This window comes from Coenobita brevimanus, chromosome 23 (genome assembly GCF_032717465.1).
Source record: "Coenobita brevimanus isolate Jiangsu-jjx chromosome 23, ASM3271746v2, whole genome shotgun sequence".
Taxonomy (NCBI): domain Eukaryota; kingdom Metazoa; phylum Arthropoda; class Malacostraca; order Decapoda; family Coenobitidae; genus Coenobita; species Coenobita brevimanus.
The window spans coordinates 67,151,518-67,176,367 of NC_136976.1; the positions used below are offsets into that span (position 1 = coordinate 67,151,518).

The 24,850-nt window shown below is 44.4% G+C and overlaps 1 protein-coding gene across 3 annotated transcripts in view; it reads left to right on the top strand.

Annotated features, from left to right (window-relative positions):
* Nrg (Neuroglian) overlaps positions 1–24,850 on the top strand; it is a 598,682-nt gene that overhangs the window by 348,574 nt on the left and 225,258 nt on the right. For all 3 annotated transcript variants that reach the window (XM_080267325.1, XM_080267327.1, XM_080267326.1), the window contains one exon: positions 8,744–8,798. The gene's annotated coding sequence lies outside the window, so the exon portion shown is untranslated. The remainder of the gene's footprint in view (positions 1–8,743; positions 8,799–24,850) is intronic.

A 24,850-nucleotide genomic window follows, 5' to 3' on the forward strand; every position in this document is an offset into this window, starting at 1 on the left:
ACACACACACACACACACACACACACGTTTTCATTTCTTTTTATCCCTCTGTACTTTTCCATTCCCCTTTGTTCATTTCCGACGTCTGATTTTGGTTACACACACTTCTCCTTTCTCCGCATTTATGGTCTTTCTTTGGTGGATTTTCGTTTAAGTCAATTTTCCTCTATTTTGGTGCTCACTGTTTACTTTATCATGTGTCTGTCTATCTGTCTATCTATTTATCTATCTATCTGTCTATGTTGTCTCACTCTCCCCCAATTGATCACTTTTCTCTCACTTTACCCTCTCCTCTTAATTCTTTCCCCTCACGTCCTCCCTTTCCCCCCCACACTTTCCCTCCTTCCTTTCACTCTTCGCCTAGTTTTCCATTTCTCTCTTCGTTATTGCCACCAGTATCTTTATTGTTTTGCTCTCAGTCATAATGTTCATCCTATCTGCCATCATCTCTTATAATGGATCTAATTACCTTGGAATATCGTTCATTGTGGCTGCACTAGCTATTGTAAGTCGCCTGGGTGTTTACTTGCCCTCTTCACCCCAGCCAGAGATGTATACAAAAAAATAATAATGGTAATAATAATAAAAATAATAATAATAATAATAATGATGATAATAATTCCGACGTATCTGATTTTTCTCAAGTATATTATATCTTGGAGAAGGCAAACACTGACCTCATATCGCCAAAATTAGCTTCATACTCCTTTCCCCTACATGTCAAGGCAGTGCAGTATGTCTCCCATTCTTCCCTTCCTGTGAAATTTCCATCACAGTAGTTTCATGCTGCGTGGTACTCCTCATCTGCCGGGTGCGGTGGAAGGGACTGCATTGCTTTCTCCGTCGTAGGGTCACATAATAGGTCATACATAGCTGACCTTATAACAGACGACCTTGAAAGCAGCAATAGGTTTGATGTTTGCCTTCATTTTGTGCTCTCTACTTGTCGTCCTCTCTCTCATCCTCTCGTTTTTCTTTCTGTGTCTCCTCTTTTTCCTCTCTTTTTTTCCCTCCCACCCTCTATGCCCCTCAGCCCCCCTTCCCTCTCTTTTTCTCTCTCAGCCCCAGCACAATAAGGCGATTTGAAGCTGCCTTTTTATTTTTCATTCAACATGCAAAGCGTATACTGTTTGAGCACCCTTGTCTCCCCCTTGCCCCTTCCCTCCTCTTCTCTCCCTCTTCCCTTCTTCATCTCTCCCTATCCCTCCCTCTCCCTCCCTTCCATCCATCTTCCCTCCCCCATCCATCCCTCTCCCCTCCCCCTTCCATCCGTCTCATTCTTTCATTTCCCTTCCCATAGTCCCTTTCCCCTCTTTCTTATCCCATTTCTCCTTCCTCTCCTTCTTTGTCATCTAGCCGCTACCTTACATTTCCATTCTTCCTCTTCTCTTTTCCTCCCCCGTTCACTACCTCCTTCCTATCCTTTTCTTCCCCCTCTCCTTATCATCTCCACTTTCTCCTCTTCCTCCTCTCCCGCTCAGCATCCACCCCCATTCCCGTCTGTTTATTCCCCTATGCTATTTTTTTTCCACATTTCCCTAACCCCTTTTCCACCCCCATCCCTTTCATATTTTATCCATTGTTCCCACCCACTCCTTCTCCTCCTCCTCTCCTTCCCTTCATTTCCTCCTCATGCATTTCCTTGTCATGCCTATTCTCCCACTTCTCCTACTCATCATTCCCTATTTCGCCCTCACCTCCTCTTCCTTCTTACTCCTCCTTATTCACCTTCCCTTCTCACCATTCCTTCCCTCTGTCCTTCACCCCATAATTCCATCATTTCGTATTCGTTTCCTTTCCTTCAAACACCCTCCTTCCACCTCTCTTCTTCCCCTCCCTCTCAGCCCACCCTCTCTCTCTCTCTCTCTCTTCCCTCCACCCACTCTTTCTCCACCCTCCCTCCCTCCCAGTCGTCATGCGTTGAATTTTTCAGATACATTAAAGCGACAGTAAATTATGCATGACCGAACCGCCTCACCCAGCCGGATTTGCCAAGGATTTTTCCCAATGCCTCTGTTGGTAGTAAGGCTTTCCCAGGTGTGAGCTGGCTTTCTCTTTCGCTCTCGTTCTTGTATTCGCTCTCGTTCTTGTATTCGCTCTCGTTCTTGTATTCGCTCTCGTTCTTGTATTCGCTCTCGTTCTTGTATTCGCTCTCGTTCTTGTATTCGCTCTCGCACTCCGCCAAGCAATACCCTGCGTGGCTTTATGCTGTTCTTGTCGTCATAGTTTTCCTCTTCCTTTCATTCTTTTCGCCTCTCTCTCTCTCTCTCTCTCTCTCTCTCTCTCTCTCTCTCTCTCTCTCTTACCTACAGTACTTACATATCTATCTGCATATGCCTACTGTATGTCATTCTGTCTGTCGTATCTATCTGTCTGTCTATCGCTATCTCATGACATGTGTAAATACTGTAGTCAGGAGAGGAGTAGTAGCTGGAGTTAATGTTTTAGCTGGACTAAGTAGGAGAGAGAGATCCGTGTGTGTGTGTGTGTGTGTGTGTGTGTGTGTGTGTGTGTGATTTATGAACGTGTAAACCTAATTTTTATCAGTGGTTCAGCTTTCTTCCCCCAACTTATCACTCGTCATGGCTGGTTCTAACTCATCGGCCACACCAAACCGTCCGCATCAAGCCTTTTTGTTTTCTTTTTTCTTTTCTTTTTTTTCAGGCTGTCGTGACCTGGTGGAGGGAGTGGGGGCGGTGATATGAAGTTGATTTTCGTCAGTCATGTCTCTCTCTGCTTTCTTCTTCAGTTGTATATTTCGATTATTTTGGTTCTCTTCTCCACGCGCGCGCGTGCGCACAAGGACACACACACACACACACACACACACACACACACACACACACACACACACACACATTGTAACCATTTATCATCCTGTGTATTGATCAGTTTGTTACCTTCTTTCTATATGTATATCTGTCTGTCTGTTTGTCTGTCTGACTAGATAAGTCTTTAGATTTTACAGCATTATGCTCTGTATTGACTGGTTATTATAATCAGTCGCAAAACTGGAGAGAGAGAGAGAGAGAGAGAGAGAGAGAGAGAGAGAGAATGTATAATAGGACACAATTAATGTAAATAGAATAAATGGAGAGTGACTAGAGAGTAGCCATGTGTGAGGCAGGGAGTGTGTGAGGAGAGTAAGAACAGAGTATTGTTGTGAGGGGATAGTGAGGATAGTGTTGTGAAGAAAGTGTGAGGAGAGTGAGGGTAGAGTGTAGTGAGGAAGTGTGAGAAGAGTAAAGTCGGTGTTATGGTGAATGTAGGGTTTGTGAGAGAAGAGTTACGGTGATTGGAAGTGAGGGGAGTGTGAGGAGAGTGAGGGCCGAATGTTGGGATGAGGGGAAAGTGATATGGAAGAGAGGGGAACTGTGAAATGATGCTGAGGGAAGCTGGAAAATATGAGTAGAGTTTGGGAATATGGTATCATAGCGAAGCCCCATATTTCATCCCCTCCCTCACTCTGCTGCCTACTTTCTTTCACCCCAAAATTTATCCTTCCCTGCCTCCCTCCCTCCCTCATGTTCCATCCTTCTTCCTTCATATAATTAGCCCTGCGGTGTGGTAAACTGTGGTACGGCACTAACCTTTAAAAATCGCTTGGATAAGTATCTATTTTCTAACCCCCAGCACAAATATGTTCACTCGCGAATAATACTTTTTTGTTGTATATATTCTATTTCTTTAAGAGCTTGGAGGCTACAACCGCAGAACAACATCGATACATTTTGTCGGCTTAATGATACTTTCCTTTCCAGTTAGATAGTCTTTAATAGGAGTTTTCTATCCTCCTTCCGTATGAAAAATCCATGACAACTTTTCTTTTGCATAGTGGTCCTTCTCACTATTTCCTGGTGGCTTCGGTTGGAGAGTTTGGTGAATGGGATAGAGTCTTCTGCTTTTCTAGCCTTGTCTTTAGCTGAGTGTTGTTCGTTATAACCTTCCCCATAACAAACAGCCAGGAAAGAACCAACAGGTCTATCGTTATATGCTTTCCGTTGTACTAGTTGCTTTCATTTGTACTCGGCTTTAACTTCTCTACTCCCTCCCTCTTCAGATCCTCCCCAGCCTCCCTCCGCTTCAAGTACTCCTTCCCCTCTGCTCCTGTTAAATAATTCCTTTCGTTCTTCCCTCCTTCGTCTGTAGTTTCTTTCCTCCCTCCCTACCTCTTCAAATACTCCCTTCCCTACCCCTTCCTTACATCCTATCCTCCCTTCCTCAACTCTCTTATTACTTTTTAAACTCCCTCTCTCTGCGCCTCTTCTCGTCCCCGTCCTTTCTCAAATCCTTCTCTTCCCCTCTTCACATTCCCCCTAGTTTCCCCCTTATCCTTTCATTCATTCCTCCTTCGTCCTACTACATCCCTCCTTCCATCTGCCCCTTTCCACCTTCCCCTTCCCCTCTACTGCCACACACCTTTTTCTTTTTTTCCCCTACTTAAACCTCTCCTTCCCGTATGTAACCCCTCCCCCTCACCTCCATTTCCTCCCCTTCCCCCTCCCACTTCCTCTTCCCCTCCCCTTCTCCTCTCGTCCCCCCTGCCCCTCATAAAGCCAGCCCTGCCGTCATGACATCCCCTACCCATTAATTACACCACCACCTGGTATTGACCCATAAAAGGGGAAGGAGAAGGGGGTGGTGGACGGTCATGCACTGAGGGTAGGGTGACGTCATGCAGGGCGTGGGGGGAGGGGGAGACGAAGTAAGGGGGAGGGAGAGGGGGAGACGGGGTAAGGAGGCTGAGGAAGGGGGGTAGGGTAGAGACGGGGGAGGGGCAAAGATAGATAGGTAAGGGGAGGGAGTATATCGATTAGGGAAGGGGAAATGTTCAGTTGGGAGAGGGGAGAGGAGGAGGAAGTGGAAGAGAAGAGGAGGAGGATAATGATAGGGAGATTGAGAAATGTAGGAAGTGGGAGTTAGATGGGGAGGGGGGAGTGATATGTAGATAGTGGATATCGATAGTGGGAGGAGGGAAAGGAATGAAATTGGATGAGCAAAGGAGAGGATAAGAATAATAGAGAAGAAAAAAAGGGAAGGAAAAATGTGGATAAGGGAAAAGAAGAGTCATTAAGTGAGACTACTGAGAGTGGAGGGAAGGGAAGGAAACTGAAAGAGGAGGAGGAGGAAAGAGGGAAAAATGGAGGGAAATGTGTAAAAACGGGCAAGAAGATATATAGGTGAGAGTATTGAATGGAGGAAAGGAAGAGGAACATAGAGAGGAGGAGAAGAGATGGGAAACGAATATGATGGAGAGCAGTAATAAGTGGAAGGTAGTGCATAGAGAGGAGGGAGGAGGAAAAATAGGTAGGAATTTTGAGTATGTAAAAGAGGATGAAGGAAAAAGAGGGAGAAATGCAAATGCAGGAGTAGGAATTGGGAATAATTTTAGAGAGCATTGGAAAGAAAATATGTAGATAGAGGGAAGGAGGATATGTGGAAGGATATTGAGAGGGGGAAAGGGAGGGGGAGGAAAAATATATAGAAAGAAGGAAGGAGGATATATAGAGAGGGAAATTGAGAGAGGAGGAGGAAGAGGGGGGAAGAAGGAAGAGGAGGAGGAGGAGAAATAGAGAAAGATAAGGAAGAGGAGATGGGCAGGAGGTAGGAAACTGGAGGTGAGGAAAGGAGAAGGGTGGAATAAGAAAACAGGATAATGATTGGGAGGAGGAAATATATAGTGAAGGGGGGAGTAAATAGATGGGGGGATTATAGGTAGGGTCATTGAGGGTGCAGGGAGGGGAAGAAATCGAAGGAGGAGGAGGAGGAGGAGGGGAGCGTGAGGAGAGGGGAAGGTAGGATTTGGAGGAGTATTATTGGGGAGAAGGAGATACGAGGATATGCAGAGGGGAAGGTAGGTAGATTGGGAAATGACAATATTGGAAAGAGGAGAAAATGAAGGAGGAAGGAGAAGTAAATGAGTTGGGTAGGAGATGGAAGGAAGAGGACGAGGTATGTGGGAAAAGGAAGGCAGGAATATGAGAAGGAATAATGATGGACGAGAAGCGTGGATGGGCGGACGGGAGATGGATTAGATGTTGAAAATTTGAGGAGGAGGAAATGAAGGAAAAAAGTAAAAGGAGAGGAACAAATGATAGAATATATATTGAAAATTTAAGAAGAAAGATGAACTGAGGGAAGAAGGAAAGGACGAATGATGTGGAAGAATATGAGAAGATAATAATGATGCGTAGGATGGGATGCAGTTAGGGTGAATGAGATATATGGATTTGGGGAAGGTGGATTTATTGGTTGAGTAGGGGGATTTATGGGTGGGTATATTAAGTTGTGGCTTCAGTGACCTCCCCCCCACTCTCTCTCTCGTTGTGTGTGTGTGCAGAGTTTGAGGTTTTATTATCTACTGTCAGTTTAATACACAATCATCTGGTCCTAGCAAGAACATTATTAATAGTCCGTCATTGTACTGAAAAGGTCACCGTGAGTATTTCCCCTTTAATATGAGAACGTTTTTTTATATTTCCTTCTTGCTAACATCATACCAGTTTATTCAGCGTAGGAGAGAGCGCCCTGGAACCGAAAACGTGAAGGAAGGAGAGTGGAAGGAGAGCGAATGAGGGAACAGCGAATGATGGTAATGATGGGGAGAAGGAAGGAGGGATGATTGATAAGCTGGAGGAGGGAGGGGGTCGCAGGTGGAGGGAAGGACGGAGGGAGAGTCACGACAGGGAGGGAGAGGGAAGGGAGGGGAAGGCAGGAAGGAAGGGTCACGCTAGAGGAAGGGAAGGGAAAGTGAGGAAAGAGGAAATGTGATGTATAAAGAAGAGGTGCTGAGAGTAAGAGGAGAGAGAGAGAGAACACGAGGGACAAGATGGGAAGGGAGGAGGTTAAAAAAAAAAAAAAAAAAATAAAAATGCAGGAACAGCAAAGCGGGGATAGAGAATGGTAAAGAGTAAATAGAGGGTTGACTGCGGGAGATAGCCTGTACTGAGAGAGAGAGAGAGAGAGAGAGAGAGAGAGAGAGAGAGCGATGATGAGGCCACGTCGCGAACATTAGCTTCATTAGCCTGTGTCTGTTATCCAGGTACCTCCTCCCCTCCACCCCTACCCCTCCACCCCTACCCCTCTCCACCTCCCCCTCCCCCTCCCCCTTTTCCTCCTTCCGCTCTCTCCTCTCTCCCATCTGTGCGTTATCATCTCCTCCTCCTCCTCCTCCTCCTTTCTCTAAAAAGACCTTATGTTTTCCCCTCTTTCCCATCCTTTTCGTGTTCTTCCCTCCCTCCACCCTTTCCTCTCCTTTCTAACTTCCCCTTTCTCCCTTCCTCCTTATTCTCCTCTCTCTCTCCCCGCCCCCTTCTTATTCTCCCCTTTCTCACTTCCTTATTCTCCCCTTTCTCCCCTCCCCCTCCTCATCCTTCCCTATCTCCCCTCCCCCTGTTTTCTCCCCTTTCACCCTTCCCCCTTTTTTCCTCCCCTTTCCCCCCTCTCCCTTTTCTTTTACCCCTCTTCCTTCTCCCCTGTCTTCTTTCCCTTACCCCTTCCCCTATCCTCTCTCCTATGATTCCTGTCCCTCTGACTTAGCTTTCCATCCACCCCTTCGTCCTTACCCTCCCTTTTCCTCTCTCTCCCTCCCCTTTACTCCCTCATTTTCACTCCCCCTTTTCTCCCTCTTGTCTAGCTCATTTCCTCTCTTCTTAGTTTCCGCTTCTTTCTTCAGCCCCCCCCCCAGTCATTATCCACTCTCTCTCTCTCTCTCTCTCTCTCTCTCTCTCTCTCTCTCTCTCTCTCTCTCTCAAAAAATAATAAATAAATAAATAAATAAAATAAAATAAAAATAAATAAATAAAAATAAAGTCAACCCTACCTCTCGTGTGATCAGCACGGTAATAATTGCTCTATAAATGCTGTTCGTCCGCCAATTATTCGCGCACCAAATTGACGCTTCGCCAATTTTGATTCCGCGATTATTCATAGCAAAAAGTGTCGTCCAGGCGTGCTGATCACCGCCCGGGAGCACGAGTCGTCGGCGGGGGAGGGGAGAGTCGGCGGGGGAGGGGGAGAAGGGACGAAAAAGCTATTGTTTGGGGATTGGGGTGGATGGATGGGTGCGTTGGTGCCTACTGGTGGTCAGGGGAGAGAGAGAGAGAGAGATTGTTTATATGGTATGTGTGAAATTTTTGTTATGGTGTGTATTTTGTGTGTGTGTGTGTGTGTGTGTGTGTGTGTGTGTGTGTGTGTGTTGGCTCTTCCGTGTTTCTGTTGTTTTATGAGTTGTTTGTACGATATTTTTTGCCTTGTTGTGTGTTTGTTTTGAAATGAGGGTCAGTGGCACAGGAAACCAAAAATTTATTTATTTGTGTAGTTTTTGTCTTGGATGTGTGAATATTTTTATGAAATTTTATATCCTTGTTTTTACTGCTACTGTTTTATAACCTTGTGTAGGCATGTATATTATCTTTATTCTCTCTCTCTCCTGTGTGTGTGTGTGTGTGTGTGTGTGTGTGTTTTACCCTGGTGTTTGACGGGTGAGGTGAGGAAAGAGCTTCATGTTTTTTTTTTCTATTCTTGTGTTTTATTCCACAAGCATTGACGTGTTGTTTTGAGGGGTTGGTGCTCAGTGTTTTGTGTGTGTGTGTGTGTGTGTGTGTGTGTGTGTGTGTGTGTGTGTGTGTGTGTGTGTGTGTGTGTGTGTGTGTGAGAGAGAGAGAGAGAGAGAGACAGGAGTTATGGGTTTGATCATTATGCAGACTATGGCAAAGGGCTAATTAGCCTCTTCTCTCCCCAGGTGGCGAGTGTGTGAGGGTGCGGGGGCAGACACGCTCCTGAGTCTCCACTATAAGGTAAGCCAGGTAACCACTGCATAATGACAAATAAGGATCATGGTAGGAATTAAGCTTGTGTTTCAGAATATCTCAGTTTTAGTATACAAGCCTCAGTCAGTCGTTGTTAGAAGTATATTGGTGATGTTGTTAAAAGTATGTGTTGCAGATTATCCCAACCAACATAAAACCTACAGCTCAGGTTGTAATTGTTGCAAGTATGAGATGTGGTATTCGAAGTATGACATATGTTGCAAAATATCACACTTTTTATAGTCGTCACATGCAGCTGTTATTGGTAACATGTGGTGTGTTGCAAAATATGAACACACTCCATGCAAGATCCAGACAGTCCTCATGAAAAGTCATCGGATGTGTTGCAAAATATCTCAACTTTGTTTTCCTCATAATTCACACAGTCACTTCGGTGAAACTCGTAAATCAACTTGACAGGTAATAATGAAGCGTAAATACATAGTTTTTCCCCTCCAATTTACTGCAAAATTAGTAGCTCAGAAGTGTGTTATGGAAGGCGGCAATTAACGAGAACCTTTTGGAAATTATTATTATTTTTTTAGTAACAGAAGGAGAAAATATAACCGCATTCTGAAATTATTATTATTGTGAGGGTAGATGTGAAACATGATGATGATGATACCCGGTACACCTGCTTCTGCCAGACGAGGGTCCAAGTCGAGTCGAAACTGTTGTCTTCTCACCCAAAACATTATCCTTTGTGGCTATAATTTCTTCCATAGTTCGTGTGTATGTTGGAGCCACCCATCACAAAGGTCAGGATGATGGTGGTGAGATGCCTAGATTAGTAGGGGGTGGAGGAGAGTTGGGGGAGAGAAAAAGGTGGGGAAGAGGGGGTGAAGAGAAAAGGATGGAAGCAGAAGGGATGGGTGAGTGACGTGGAGGACGGATTGGGAGTAAGAAGAGGGAGGAGGAAGGAGAGAGAGGTGAGAGAAATGGAGAGAGAGAGAGAGAGAGGGAGAGAGAATGTTGAAAGAAAAGGAGGTGATAGAAAATAATGGAGAGAGGGGACGAGAGAAGATTGGAGGGAGATAAATGATTTGATGGACAAAGGAGTAAGGTTCAGGGAAGGGTCACGAGTTAAAATTGCAGCTGTTGCAGGATTTGGATCTCATTGCAAACTTTCATGCAGTAGGCCCGTACACCACTCAGAAATGCCAACAGTAATACTCTCATACCAGTCATGACTCTGAATAAAGGTCTGTTGTTGTTGTTATTATTATTATTAGAGGTGAATGTAGGGAAGAGAAATAAAGTAACTGAATGTACAGTGAGGCTGGATGAGGAGGAAATGGAAAACGTGTGTATGCATTTAAGTACTTGGGTAGTGTAATGAGTAAGGATGGAAGTTTAGAGGGTGAAGTGCTTGAAAGGGTACAGCAAGGAAGAAAGGTTGCTGGTTCTTTGAAAGCAGTGATAAGAAACAGGGAAGTGAACGTGGAAGTAAAAAAGTCGCTGCTTGACAATATTGTGCTACCAACTCTGACGTATGGAAGTGAAAGTTGGACCTTGTTGGAGGGACACAAGACGAGAGTGAGAGCAGTGGAAATGAGTTATTTGAGAGGAGCATGTGGAGTCGCATGGAGAGACAGACTGACAAATGAGGAAGTGAAGGAGCGTTGTGGTGTGGATGTGATAGAAAGCGTTGGAAGAAATACATTGAGGTGGTTTGGCCACATGATGAGGATGGAGAGCGAGAGACTGACGAGGAGAGTGTATGTGAATAAGATGGAAAGGGGGAGAGGGATGGGGAGGCCAAAGATGAGATGGAGGGGTGGAGTGGAAAGGTATATGAGAGAGTGGGGTGGGAGCTGGGAGCAGGGCAGTGAAATGGCGGGGAACAGGGCGTCATGGAGGCGATTTGTTTGGCCACCCCTTGCGGGATTAAGGCATCTGGCAATAGATAGATAGATTATTATTTTTATTTGTTTAATATGATGACGCCCTTTACATTTTAGTCTTACTTTCTGCTTGATCATTAAGTTCACGAGAGATTTGGGCTGAAGAAGCTAGATATATCCTGCTGTGACACCTTCAGCGTGGGAGGCCTTACCTGTATGATTGGTAAATGAAATCGTCCTGATGTACCGCGAATGAAATATCAAAACGTCGTGGTATTGAAGTGGTTAAATAAAATAAACTATAGATGGGCTTAGTGGACGAGCGGATAGGGTTGCCAGGGTCGAGCCCCACCCAGGTCACGATGTGGGAAGGACTGACACACTTTCCTGTTCCGGTACGCTGCTTCTCCCTCCCCAACCTGTTAGGGGCGTGGCGACCCAGGCGTTGCATCGGACTTGACGCGATTATTCACCCTCGAGGAAAATACATACAGGTAAATAAATAAATAAGTAAATAATGCACACAATACACACACACACACACACACACACATATAATCATCATCATCATCATCTGGACCTCCTTTCCCACCCTAGGGCAGGGTGAGGAGTAGCAATGTCCAGACAGCCCAAATTTGCCCAGTCCAGTGGGCCATGCTTCCATTCACTCATCATTCAAGCCTCCGGAATCCTAGCTCTATCGGATACGCCAAAAACATTCACCACGTTCTGTAGCGTATATATATATATATATATATATATATATATATATATATATATAATGTAGAAGAGAGAGAGAGAGAGAGAGAGAGAGTCAGCATTGAGCGACAGATGGCAGTTCAGATACAAAGACGAAGGAATGAAGGAAAAAAGACCCAAACAGAGGGAGGGATGAGGAAGAGAGGACAGGCAAACAAAGAATCGAGTCGGGAAGGAGGAAGTACGGTAAATATTTCAGTGAGAGTGAGAGAGAGAGAGAGAGAGAGTGAGGGGGGGGGAGGGAGGGAGTAGCTTAGTAGGGTGAAAAGAGGGGGAGATGAGGATAAAGAAAGTGGCAAAATGATAAGGGTGGAGAGATGGAGGGGACTGAGGAGAGTGGAGGTGGGGAGAAGTTGGAGAGGGTAGAGAGGATGGGAAGATGTGGCGAAGGTGAGGGGAGTTAGGGAGGTGCAAAGCTAGGGTAGGGGAGAGTGGAGGGGTAGAGTGGGTGGAGAGAGAAGGGGTAAAGAGGGTGGAGAGGGAAGGGGGAGGTAAAGAGGGTGGAGGGTAGGTGAGGAGGAGTCGAGAAGTATACTCATGACTGAAGGAGGAGAGGGAGAGAGAGCTTTTCCGATTGCCAGAGAGGGGTAGACCAAGAGAAGAGGAAGGGAGGAAAGAAAGAGAAGAGCAAGATAAAAGAGGAGAGAGAGAGAGAGAGAGTGGTAGAAGGGAAGGGAGAGAGAAGGACGTGACTTGTGGGCTATGAGAGAGGGGAAAAGAATGCACACTTGGGAGAGGTGAGGGAAGAGGAAGGAATGGGCGGGTGTGGGGGAATAGGGAGAAAGGAAGGGATTGTGGGGATTAAAGAATAGGAACTTCAAGGGAGAGGTTTTAGAATGAGGACATAAATCTCTCTATTCACCTCGTAGAATTAGATATTATAGTCATAGTCTTCTTTAACAAACAGCCTCGAAAGAATTATTACGTCTGTTGCTGTTTATTTTCCTTCGTACTACTTAAAGTTCATTAGATCGTTTGTGTCTGAGTACATACCTAGACCTTTCCAACGAGAGTACGGTACTGAAAAAATAAAATCAGAAGTCATCGAACAGCAAAGCAAATATGACACTAAATCTTATCGGAAAGAAGAATGTCAGGTATTTTGCTGAGTACTTGAGCTTGCAAGAAACCGTAAAGTTTGTAAATATCGTGCTTGAAACTCTACATTCTAGGTATACCCACTGCGAACTCTGAAAAAATATTAACATCTTTATAAAAAATATATATATATATTCTGAGTGCTCTAGAACTTTTTTTTTTTTTTTCCACTGGTACCCGAACTCTTTCTTGGTCTGTTCCATCTATCATTCTGTTCCCCTGATCAACTTGCTCGTTTTCATCCAACTTCTGTATGAAATATAGCAAACAGTTTTATCTAAACCACATTTACTGACTTCTAGCTTACTCACTACATTGGTGTTCTTTAATGTATTTTCTCTGCTGATGATCGCTTTTTCCCAACCTGTAGGAACATAAGAACATAAGAAGAGAGGATAACTGCAGTAGGCCGGTTGGCCCATGCTAGGCAGCTCCTAGAAGAGTAACTGAACTACTAGAATGAGATAAGGATAGCAAAGAAGAAGGCTCACCCCCGCCCTCCAAACCCTCCAGCCGAAGCCGGCAGGAAAAAGTCAGAAAGAACACCACGCCGTATAGAAAAACTGGCGTGGACATTTTACAGGAAAGTGTGAAAGGAGAATAGAGACTATCATAGTGTAACCTGAAAAGGAAAAATTATGAATTAGTATCGGTTATAAGATTTTCTTTTTTCTATATCCACCCCTTATTAGAAAAAAGAAAATCTTATAACCAATACTAATTCATAATTTTTCCTTTTCAGGTTACACTATGATAGTAACTGCCCAAGCTCTAAAATTATCCCCATGGTTGAATAATATTATCTTAAATTAACAAGAATGAAAGTAGAGGAGGGAATACCGGTTGACAGAAGGAAATAAGGAAGAATACCCGGCAAAGTAGATAAGGAAGGTTGAGGGAATAAGAAGCCGAGAGGGAGAGGATGTGCGGGTAGGGGGAGAGGAGAGATGAAGAGGGAGAAAGATGAGAGGATAAGGCAGAGAGAGATTGAGAGAGAGTGGCAGATTTGTCCTGGTGTATAATTAATGAACGAGGTTGTTAATACTCTGTCTTTAATCCTGTAATTGCATATTGATACTTTGCTAAATAATATAGTCATTACTTAACCAGAGGGAAATACCACGTCCACATTCCACCATAGCAGTGAAAGCTGTCGAGATGTATTGATTTATTTATTTTATTTGTTTATTTTTTTTCTTTAATTCGAGGCTTGAATAAACCGCCTTGAGTGAGCAAGAAGTAATCATAGAGTTAAGGGTTATTTCTTTAAAGTCCGTCACTAATACCTTTCAAATTCTTAATATAATCGTTTGGTGGTTGCAAGAGGAAGGTAACTATAAAGCGTCGTCCTGCTTACAGGGTTACTTCTTTGGACGTTGAATTTTTCTCTTTATTAAGTAAGATTACCTAGAGATCGTACGAAGAAAGGTGTTGTATAAATGTAAACATTGTAGTAGAAGTGTGAACATTTTCGTAATGTATACTGTACAGTAGATGGCTATGTGTTTGTTATTATTTTTATTATTTGTGTGTGTGTGTGTGTGTGTGTGTGTGTGTGTGTGTGTGTGTGTGTGTGTGTGTGTGTGTATGTGTCAGTTGTAGAGAGTGCTGCCAACTGAATACATGTACAGGTGTGGGGGTGAATGTGTGGCCAGTTAGATGAGTCACTTGTGCGGTTCTTAGTGTAGTTAGAGAGTAATTGCTCGTTTTATATGCTGTATGTATATATTAATATTTTAATGATTTTCCGTCTGAGTACTGGTGTCAGTTTTGAAGTAACTTGCGATATACTATAGAGAGACACGGGCAGGCAGGGAGGCAGATTGATGGATATATAGATAGATTATAATAATATACAAAAGTATTTTCTGTGAGATGTTTACATGTTTTTGCATGCTTATTATAGGTACTGCAGGTGGATTAAGCTAAAATATATAACAGGTGGTTTGGAGGTGGATAAGACATAGGTCGATAGTTAGATAGAAGTTTTGTGTGACATGTACAGCTTATCTGTGCATGCAAATGTCAGGTAATATTGAATTAAAGGAAAGGATACAGTAATTTGGGTTGAGATATATATATATAGGTAAGAAAGATCAAGACAGTCGCCATCGCATGTTGTGTCCACACCGGCTCGTACCTTGGCGGGAGGCTCTACAAAAGTGGCCAAATCGCATAAAAGAGGATAGTGGGGTGTAATGTGCAGAATAAATCGCGAAGGAAGAGGTATTAGCAAATCTTCGAAGCCACTGTGACTACAACCCTGTTTGAAATATGGCAAACACGGACCGTAGAGTTGTAGGGGTTTGTGCGACGGCAAAGACGGCCTAAACACCACCTCAGGGGACATAAATCTGAACCAGACAAACCGTATCAAGTATTGCGATAAAAATGATTGTGAGAGTTCAGAGTTTTGGTACATACATACATACATACATACCTAAGCCTTGTCTGTGTATAGTTGATAAAGCCTGTATAGATATGTTCTGTCGGTTGTATGTGTTGATTGCATGTGTAAGTGAATTAATACACAAATACAAAATAAAACTCAGTAACCGGGTGTGAGACAGCTGGACAACTTGGTACTTTATATACTGTAGATACCTTGTGTGAGTTTATTTGTTTTATTTGAATATTAGACGATAAGTATTACGAAGAAGAAGATACAGGACATGTAGTTATATAAAGATAAGTACAGGATATATTTTCTGGGTGTATAATCTGTTGCTTAAATTTTAAACGGTAGACATTACGAATTAAGTACCATAAAAGAAAACGTGTAGTAATATGGTGTTAATTAGACTGATGAAAATAGATATAGGAAGGTAATAGAAACATAGACGTATTGTGATTGTATGTTTAAATATTTAACCCCATTTATTACAAAGATGATGAATGAAAATGTATTGCGGCAGTAATTGGCTGTGAGATGAATAGATAGTTAGATGAATAAATATGGTACGTGGATGTATGCCTGTTGTATAAATACTGCATGCAGGCTAATGGGAGGCAGAGGCAAGCGTACATTAATTGGATGTTTGTGCATGTTGAGGGGGACGTGTTTATATAGAACATGTAGGTGTAATTGCAAGAAGAATGGTGTGTGTGTGTGTGTGTATTTATGTTATAAAGGGTAGTTTTGGCTTTAGTGTACGTGCGGCATGTACGAAGGGTTTTAGGCATACAGTATGTAGTATATATCGTTATGTTTAAGAAGACAGTATAGCATTTCCATATTGCTTGTGTGTGTGTGTGTGTGTGTGTGTGTGTGTGTGTGTGTGTGTGTGTGTGTGTGTGCGCACACACACACGTGTGTGTGTGTGTTCGTGTATTGGACTGCCCATGACTGGCCAGGTAGACGTGACGTCACTTACCAGGAATTTCCTCCACCTCACTCACTCCCTCCCTCCTTCCCGCACTTCAATGTACTCTCCTCTCCACCTCCTTCCAGTGTACTCTGCTTCCCGCGCTTTCTCTTCTCTCTCCCTCCTTTGTACTTAGTGTTTCTCCCCCTTTACATCTCTCCCTCACGCTTCACGGTATATGCATCCCTCTCATCTCCCCCTCTCGCTTCATTGCACGTACATGCCTCTCAAAACCCTCTCATTCTTTATTGTACATGCATCCCTCTCTCACTTCATTGTACTCCCTCTCATTCCGTTGTTCTTGGACTCCATTCTTTCTGCTCTCACATTTGGTGCTCTTTTAAATTTATCGTCCATTCTCCCTCCCTTTCTCTTAGTTGGTGCTTCTTCCTTCATGTCTGTCCTTGGGTATCTGCTTGTTTCTTCCCGCGTTGCTTTTGCCTCTGTTTCTCTCCCTGTTGCTTCTCCCTTCCTTTCTTCCCATGTTTCTTGTTTTCTTTTTCCCTTTTTGCTTTTCCCTTTCTTTGCCATGCCGCGTTTCCCTTTTTTTCTTTCCTTGTTCCTTTTCCCTTCCTTTATTCCCATGTTGCCTTTCCCTTCCGTTCGTTCCTTGTTGTTTTTCCCTGCCATACTTTCCTTGTTACTTCTTCTTTTCTTTCCCTGTTGGTTCTCCTTTTCAATCCGTCTCGCGGCTAACTTCCTTTCTTTCCTTGTTGCTTCTCCCTTCCCATATGTTCACCCCTCTAAGTTACTTCATTCCCTTCATCCTTGTAGCTTTCCATTCTTTCCGTCTTTCCCCCCCCCCCCTTTTTTTGTTCTCCCACCAGTCTCCTTTTTATGCATCACCATTCATTACTTACCCTCACCCTCCTTCCCTGGCTTCCTCTCTCACCCTTTCCCTCCCTTCATGTTGTCACCTCTTGTATAGTATTTCTTTCCTCACTCCCCCCTCTTTCACTCAACATTTTCCCCTCTCCCTCCTGATTTTCTGTCCTTGTCTGCAGCTGATAGAATACCCTTATTACATTCCGTATAACAAACAGCCAGAGAAGGACCAGTCTGTTGCTGTTTGCTTTCGTTTTTACTCCTTTTTAATCGTCATCTCGCCTGTTACTTCATATATCACTTGCTGACTCCCCTCGACCTTTTTCTCTCCCCGTATCTGTAATTTTCTCCCTCCCTCTCCCTTCCCAACCTCCTTATAGACTGTGTTCTTCTCCCCTTCCCTCCTTCATTTAATGTTCCCCACCTATTCTTTTATTCTTCCACATCACCCTTCCCTCTCTCCCTCCTCTCCTCTCTCTTCTCCTTCGTTCGTTAGTTTCCTTCTTCCTTCCCTCTTTTCCCTCTCTCCCTTCTACATCTCTTCCTTCCTTGTCGTCCTATCTTTCTTCTCTCACTACCTTCTGTATCTTCCTTCCCTCTTTCCACCTCTCTCTGTCTCCCATTCCTCTTTTCTTCCTCCCTTTCATCCTCCACTCTCATCCTCTCCCACTACCAGTCATGTATCACTTGTGCCCAACGCAGACTCTTTCTTGACGAATGAGAGCTTTCCCTCCTCTCTCGCGCGCGCGCACGCACGCACGCACGCGCGCACGCACACACACACACACACACACACACACACACACACACACACACACACACACACACACACACACACACACACACACAAAACCACTTTCTTTCTTCTTTCACTTTTCTGTAATTTTCCGCAGTAGTTTTATATATCGCCAGCGCTGCGCCCGGGGCCTGTCACTCCCTCGCTTTCTAATATCGACATTTTATATCACCGCAGTTTAGTTTCACGTCATTTTTACACCTGGTCACGCACCAATAAATCCGTCTTTCACTTGCACCCCATTAACTTTCCACTCATTTTCGTTCTGCGTTAAATTGGTATTGCGTAGTAGAGATCGCGAGTGAAAATGGGCGTGGATGGTTTTTTATTGATTTTTGTTTTCTTTCCCTCGTTGTGTTGCTCCGTAAAATCGATACAGGTATACATAGGTTCGTTCATTAAGGGATTTTTTTAAAGGTGTGTTTTAGGTATATTTTTGGATAGTGTTCAGCGACTTTAATTTTGGTGTCATGTGTTTTAGTTCATTTTAGACGCCCTCTCTCTCTCTCTCTCTCTCTCTCTCTCTCGTGTGTGTGTGTGTGTGTGTGTGTGTGTGTGTGTGTGTGTGTGTGTGTGTGTGTGTGTGTGTGCTACCATCTTACCTCCCCCACCCCATAAATTATTCTCTTGTGTAACTTCTATTAAGATTTAAATCAATTAGCATATTTGATCCATTCCAATTTTCCTGTGGCTCCCCATATTAAATATTAATATTCTCTCTCTCTCTCTCTCTCTCTCTCTCTCTCTCTCTCTCTCTCTCTCTCTCTCTCTCACAGGTTCTTAAGACTCACTCAGCTGAATAAAATCGTCTGACAGTACCCGGAATATAGCACTAGAGTTATCCCTGCCTTGAGAAAGCTACACTCATCCCAATCTCCACCTCTCCACCTCTCCTCCCCCCTCTCCGCACACACACACACACACACACACACACACACACACGACTTCTTTCTCAGCAGGCCAACCCACAGCCACTGAGTTATTCAAGACAGTCTTCTTCTCCCTTCCTTTTCTCTCCTCCTCCTCCTTCCCCATCTTCTCCCTATCTCCCTCCTCCTCCTCTTCCTCCCTGCTGAATAATACACCCCTCGTAAAAAATGAAGGAGATCCCTGTGTTGAAGCCCGCCTGGAAAAATGGTGCCTGGAAGTTGAGGAGTAATTAGATTTTAACTCTGGAATGGAAGGGGCGGAGGACACCAGGTGGATGGAAGGGAGAGATGGGAGAGTGAAGGGAACTTGAGAGATTAACATAAGAGGTGTGTGTGTGTGTGTGTGTGTGTGTGTGTGTGTGTGTGTGTGTGGGTAGTTAGGTAGATATATAGATAGCACATTTATCCTTGTTATCGCCACATGATTATATTCTGATAAGGAGTGGGATCTCGAACAGGGGGTGGGAGACAAGGGAGAAGGTGTGTCTAGGTTCAAGGAATATTTAACTCCTTCAGTGCAGTGGCGTCTGTTTTTCACCAGTTATCCCCGAAATAATTTTATGTAGCTTTAGGGAGGGATGTCGTAACGAAGAGGTTATTGCTAGTTAGTGTAGAGTTGTGGAGGCTGGAAGTAAACATTGATGGAAGCGAGAGAGGGAGTAAAAGTTTTGTGATGGTAAGGATGAGGAGGTTGCAGGAAGGTTAAGGTTGATGGAGTATTAGAGAGATGGTGGGAGCAGGGTTGTGGTAAGGCGAGGATGTGTTGGTTGGAGGATTATAGGGAAGTAAAAATAGGGTTGTGATGTTAGGATGTGGAGTTGGGAAGGATTTTAAGAAGGAAAAAATTGTGTTGTAATGTGAGGATGTGGAGGTGGTAGGAAGCATATGGTCGATAAACAATAGAGGTAAAAATGGGGTGGGGGTATCAGGATGTGGAACTGGAGGGAAGGCTGAATCTTGGAGGAAGTATTTCAGAGTGATGATATGGATGATTGTATTAAAGCCCTCCATCTCCATTTTTTTTTCTCATTCTTGGTGTCTTCAGATGAACTCCAGACGATATTATTCTGCCTGGGAGAGATTTTTCGAGGTGTAGGGGTTAGCTATTCCCTTGATTAATCCCTTCAGTATGATACGAGGGATCTTTCGTAACTAGAATAAAATGGGACGAAGATAGCACGAATGAAATAATACGTGGTCGGTTTGAAGGGGTTAAGTGAGACGAAATGGAATGAGGTGGACAGACTGAAGGGTCGTGATGCTTGAGTGTGGAGATAGTTGGAAATGGAAAGTTATTCAAGGAGGAAATGAGTCATGTGGTGGTGTGTTTGTAACCTGATGACCTCATACCTCTCTCTTTCTCTTCTTCCTCTTCCTCTTCCCACTCATCTCGTCTCACTCATTCATCTCTATCCATCATCGTCCCTCACCTCTCGTTTATCTCTCTCACGTCTCCCTACTTTACTCGTCTGTACCGCACTCATTTCTCGCATGATTACTTCTTCCATCTAATTATCGTACCGTCACTTTGGCACCTCACACTTCTCACACACCTACTTGAAGCGGTCCATTAAACCTCTGACACATCTCTCATGTGCATACTTTACTCTGTCTCGCACACTCTTAACACTTCTCTCCGTCTGTATGTCAACGTTCATGTCATACTTGTCCGTCTGCCTGTCACACCCTTTCGTATATACCTCACATCTCACCTTCCTCCTCACCTCAACCACAGCTCCCTCGCACATGTACGTCATTCATTCACATCTCTGTCATGTCTCACGCATCATTTTCACACCCTTACCACGCTCTCACTCCCTCCACACCTCTCACACTTTTACTATGAAGAGCTAAAGTTTGCCTATAATTGCCTGCTAGTATTGCGTCCTGTCTTCCATATCTCTCCTTTCCCGAACGTTTGAGAGTATCCTTCCTTGGTGTCCTACTTTATTGTTGTGTTCTCGTATTTCTCTCGCCTAATCGTATTTCGTTTTGTACCTTGCCTCACCATAGTCAATCTAGAAAAATCCTTTGAATGTCTTGCACCCTGTAGCACATCTTACACCTTTCTCCTTCACACTTATCCCTTTCTTCTTCCCTTACACACCTCCTTCCCTCCCTCACAATTCTTCCACGTTTCCTACTCTTGCACCTGTTTCACCTTTCCTCTGTTCTCCTCTTTTCCTTTCCTTCTTACTCCCGCCCTATCTCCCCTCACTCGCCCCGCCCTACGGTGCCAATATTACCTTCCTCACCTCCTCTCACTCGCATGCTACACCTCACTGGTCTTCCCTCTCACACACACACGTTTCATAACCTCCATTTCAGCCTCATGTCCCACTCTCCCCCACACCAGTATTGCCCCTCTCACTTCCTCTAACTCATTCCCTCCCACTCCCTATCTCTCTCTCTCTCTCCTGCCTCACTGGTTTTTACTCTCACGTTTCATCTTTCCCTGTGTTTCATGCCCCGTTTCATCATCTCCCTCACTCATCTCACCGGCCTTTCCCCTCCACCATTTCCATTTCCTGTCTCTGGTGTCGCTACCTGATTCACCTACCTTAGTCATGCTTCATTTCTTCCGGCTTCATCCTTCCATCCCTCTCCTCTCCTCAACCCTTTATCCTTTTTACATATTCTTCCTGTTGCCTTTCTCCCATCTCCTTCCTTCTCTTTTTATTTTGCCTCCCCTCCACTTTATCCTCGTCTCTCCGCTCCTTATTCCCCTACGTCTCCTTTCCCTGATGCCTTCCCCTCTCCCCCCCCCTCATCTCCTTGTCACCTGCCCCTCCCCCTTCCCTCAGTCGTTTACCCTCACTCCTCCTCGCTCTCTGATCCTCCCCTCTCGTATTTACTCTGCTTTCCTCCCCCACTTACCTCTCATCTCTTATTTACCCATCATCACACTCTTTCCATCTTTTTTATTATTTACTGTTTATATATCTATATAGTTTTTACCATTTCATTTTCCTACTCATCTTTCTCTTTTCTACTTTCCCACCCCTTCACTACGATGGGCCTCCTCCAAGTTGTATAAAATTTTCTGGCGGTATCAAGAATAAACTTTTAAAAATTCTTTGTATTACAGGAGTCAGAGATGTACCTAACCACCTCGCTACGAAAACGTGAAAAAGTAATCATACCGAAGGGATAAGAAAAGAAAAGCAGTATGTCGGTTGGCTCCTCCTCCTCCTCCTCCTTATTGAGCTCTTTCTCCCTTTTTATTTACCCGCTGTACTCTTGTCCCCTCTCACTTTTATTTACCTCCGCCTCTCATCTCACCTCTCGTTTACTTTCTCCATTCATCCTCCCTCCGCTCACTCCCCTATCGCCCTTCTCTCTTTTTCCTCCCTTTTTCTCTCACCCCCCATCACCTCCTCCTTACCCCATTTATTCTTCTCTTCACCTTCCCTCCAATATTTCCTATGAAATTTCCGTGTCAGTTTTTCCATGCTACATGGTGGTTTTTCTCACTTTTTCCTGGAGGGTTTGGTGGTGGGGGGAGCCTTCTTGCTTTACTATCCTTATCCTTCAGCATGTAGAATTAGATAGTGTTGTCATAGTTTTCCTTGTAACAAGCAGCCTCGAAAGGTCCATAAGGTCTGTTGCTGTTTGCTTTCCTATGTAATCCTGTCATCTGTCACTCTCTCATCCCTTCCTTGCCATCTTTCCTCTGTCTTCTGTCACCTCCTCCTCACCTTTAATTTGTTCACCTCCCGCTCTCTCACTCACCGTTTCGCCTTTTCTCACATTTCTTTGTCTCACATTTCTCTCGTCCATCACCCATCATGACCTCTTCCTCATTTCATTTATTCCTCACTTCACTTCCTCTCTGCTTACTTCCCTCTTTTTCTTCTCTCTCACGTCTCTCTTTCCCTCTTTTCCTCAGTTCTCACACCTTCTTGCTCTACTATCCATACCTTCAACTTTTAGAATTAGATATCACAGTGATAGTCTTCTTTGTAACAAACAGCCTCGAAAGGGCCTGTAGGTCTGTTGCTGTTTGCTTTCCTGTATGCCTTTGTACTACCTTTGTATCACCTCTTACTTCAGTCATTACCACCCCTGCCTCCCGTCACCCTACTTACCTCACCTGCTCTTAGTTCACGTGCCTCCCTTTCTTTCCCCTCTCATTTCCCCCCTCCTCTCCCCTCCCTTCACTTCATATAACTCCCATCCTCTCACCGCTCATACCCCCCCTCCTCTCTCAGGCCTTCCCTCCCCTCCCCTCTCATTCCTCCCCTCCCTTTCCCTCTCATTCCTCCCCCTTCCATACAATTCATGCCTCCCCTCCACTCTCATCATACGTCTCTCACCCCTAACTTTTCATCCCCCCCCCTGTCACGTCATCTCCGTCTCCTCACCCCCCCATGCCTCAGCGACCTTCCCTTGCCTCACCCCTGCAAACATCACCTCTCTCTTTTGTCAGACTTACCCATCGTCCCCTCCACTCCTTCCATCGCCACGCCTCATTCCTCACCATCCCTTTCTTCTTTTACCTTATTTTCAGTCTCTTCCATCCCAAATCTCACCTCCCCAGCCTGTCCCTCACCCTTGCAAATACTGTATCTTCTTGCTATGCCTTCACACTTACTCCCTTCCTATGTCCTCATTTATCACCACGCCTCATTTGTCACTCAGTCACTTTTCGACCTTAACTTCCTCCACATAACTCAGCCTCTCTTACCTGTCTCTCACCCCTGCGGATATCACCTTTCTCTTTTGTTACACTTACCTGCCTCTCCTCCCCTATCTCTTCCACTACATATCTTTCCTTACTCCTTCCCTTTCCATTACCTCGTCTCTCACCCCCTGATCACAGCTTTTTTGCATGCATACATACATATCTACCTATCTATCTGTCTATCTGTCTCATTGTACCTATCTACAGTATCTACCCACCTACCTACCTATCTATCTATCTGTCTATCTATCCATGTTTCTCTGTCCATATCTACACACACACACACACACACACACACACACACACACACACACACACACACACACACATTCCTCCACTCCTCTCCTCCCTGTCCTCTGCATACTTCCCCTCTCTCATGTTGGGATCAAGTTATTTCCGCTGTTCTTGCCATTTTTATTTCTGATGTTCAGTAATTTCCTGCAGTTCTTTCCTCTCTCTCTCTCTCTCTCTCTCTCTCTCTCTCTCTCTCTCTCTCTCTCTCTCTCTCTCTCTCTCTCTCTCTCTCTCTCTCACACACACACACACACACACACACACACACATTTTCTCTCTCCTTGTTTCCTCTTTCCATTTCCACGCATCATTTTCACATTTTCTCGTATTTTTTATGCTGTCAGTCCTTTGCCTATCTCTGCCTCCCTTCCCTTTTTCTCCCTCTAAACTGTTTCTCTCTTTTTTCCTCTTTTTAGTTACCTTCTATCTATCTTCTTTTCCGATTGCCTCTCTTCCTGTTTATTGTTTTCATTCGTAACACTATCCCAGTTTCCTTTCCTTCCTTCATCATTCTGTACACTGTTATCCTTCCGCATTCTTTCGTAATTTTCTGTCTGTGTCCGTGTATATAATTTGAAAGCCACTACATTTTACTTGCACCATCTTTCTCCCTCCCCCCCCATTTCCTTCCGCCAGTTAGCTTTGCATCATCATATCATTTTAACTCATCTTCTCTTCACATTACCTTCACTACATTTCACCTCACCTTCTCCTACCTCATCATAGCTTATTTCCCTCCTCCTCATCTCTCCTCACTTCACATCGCTGTACTGTACCTCACGACCATTACACTTCACTTCATCTCCTTCCTTCTACCTCTCCACTTCACCTCACCTAGCCTGAGTTCATTTCATATCACCTTACCTCTCTTGCACCTCACGTGACCTCACCTCACCTTGTAAGGGCCGCTTGTTGAGTCTCACGCCTCTGGAATGAACACCTCGCTTGATTGCTTCCTCTCACACACACTCGTCTTCCTCTCTCTCTCTCTCTCTCTCTCTCTCTCTCTCTCTCTCTCACACACACACACACACACACACACACACACACACACACACACACACACACACACACTGGTATATACTGATTCGTATACAGGGAGAGAGAGAGAGAGAGAGAGAGAGAGAGATTGACTAACGTTAGAGATGACGCAACTCTCCCTGCCCTTCCTTGGTCACTCAGGGCCACGTTCTCCTGGCCTTAGACGGCTCCCCAACACAGCGTGCAGTATACCTCCTCGTGTATTACTCATGTTTATAAATTTAGACCGACAAAGCTAAATTAGATGCAAGAGAATATAACCTTGTATATTAGCCATGATTAAATATTTGAGGTCGACATAGCTACTTTGCGCGAAAAAAATAGAAAGATAAAGGGATAGATAGATAGGTAGGTAGATAGAAAGTATTAACATGACTTAGAGAATGCACAAGTTAGGAACGGAGT